The sequence below is a fragment of the Lepeophtheirus salmonis genome, chromosome 1 (genome assembly GCF_016086655.4).
Source record: "Lepeophtheirus salmonis chromosome 1, UVic_Lsal_1.4, whole genome shotgun sequence".
Lineage (NCBI taxonomy): Eukaryota > Metazoa > Arthropoda > Copepoda > Siphonostomatoida > Caligidae > Lepeophtheirus > Lepeophtheirus salmonis.
The window spans coordinates 829,834-831,632 of record NC_052131.2 but is presented as its reverse complement, the minus strand read 5'-3'; positions in this window follow the sequence as shown (position 1 = coordinate 831,632).

The window sequence follows — 1,799 nt, the reverse complement described above, 5'->3', positions numbered from 1 at the left end:
AAAAATGAGAGATTTAACTTAAAAATGAACGGACAAAAACAGACGGACGATTGAACAGAAAAGGGTGAATGGTTATAAGCATGTCCGTATGACACTTGTTCAGAACAGATAGGAGATAAACTGGTTTATCAATTGAATTTTCATAACTTATTCTCCACATCTGAAGCTCCACTTACAAACTTTTTCATCTTGGCATGTCTTCTTTGTAGATGCAGAACTTTTGGATGAGATCTGGAAGATCACTGTAGTTCTTCATGGTGATAAGTTCGAGAAACAGTTGAAAAAGGCTCAGTATGACATCATTTGATGGCTTGGAGAATTTCTGAAATGACACTATCTAAAAAAGGGATAAAAAGGGTTCTTTTATAGTATTATTTTGGAGTTGAGGCAGGGGTGTTGGTCCTATATTTATGTAATGAAGTACTTCTTGCTATATATTCTTCTCCTTCAACTCTCTCACTGAATCGAAGAATGTGTCCTCCCCCCATGTATCCGTGGAATGGACAGGCTCAACCTAGTCTTAGTGAGTTTCTCTACTAATTTTTGACTTGAATCTTCCTCTTTTTTGGAAGGGACTATACCCCCCTTTGCGTACACCCCCTGATTTTAACTATCTAATTTGGTTAATTGCAGTACGTATGGCTGGGGCCAATTCCATAAAAAGGTTTCAGGTACCTTATATATCTCAATATTTAATGCTAATCCTTCCTCGTCAATCCATGAGTCTTTTTCAATATAAATAATCCATCATGTCTAATGACATCATAGTTAATAATGGAGAATGAAGTTACTCACACTTTTTCCATTCGATCGGATTAAATGACTTTTAATCCAAAGAGTGGACACTCAAGGCAAGGAGAGTAGAATTTAGTAGTTCTCAATTCAGATTGGCTTAAAATTAGAAGCTGCTACATGTTCCTCCAGCTGGGCACGCAGCCAGTGGTGGTGGGGGGAAGTGAAGGAGTGAGCCCGGTCCGGTCTGAATAAAAATTTTCAGTCCTAAGAACGGTCTTTTGTAAAAATACAACAGCTGAAATGATGTAGTTACTACTAACTATGTCATTTGAGCCGCTGAAGTTACATCATAATTCATAACCTATTTCAAAGAGAAAAGATAACTGTAGGAGATGTGTGACAGTAAACGTATAATTATACATTCTAGCTATCTTTAATTATTTTCTTGGTTCTTATAGTCTTCAATCCGAGCTATGAGTGAAGAAAATAAAAAGATAGCTAGGACCGTAGGATTGAAAGACCAATGTATCAGTCCTTAGGACCGTTGAATGGTTCAAAAAGATCGGACTGATTAAAAAAATACTGAAAGGGCGTGGAAAAAAGACTCATAAGGCAATCAGTCCTAGGACCGACCAGAACTAATCTTGTCTCTTTAAAAGAGGTTATGAATTATGATGAAACTTCAGCGACTCCAATCACGTAGTTAGTAGTAACTATGTAATTTCAGCTGTTGTAGTTTCCATAAAAGACCAATAAGGACTGTTCCTAGGACTGAAATTTTTTATTAGGGCCGGACTGATAGGAATGTAGTCTTTTGAGATCGACCCAACACTAGGTATACGTAATTTTTCCTAACTTTACAAGAACCAATTCGAATTCAACCAATCAACGTTCAGAACCACTAAATGGGGGGGGGGGAATAGATGAATCGACATCCAAAATACATTGTAAAAAGTATTTTATGTAAGTGGTGTTTTGTGTAACGTGTATTCATGATGATATGTAGTTCCTTGAAACGTAAATACTACATTATCAAAACCAAATATGAATTGATAGACGTAATA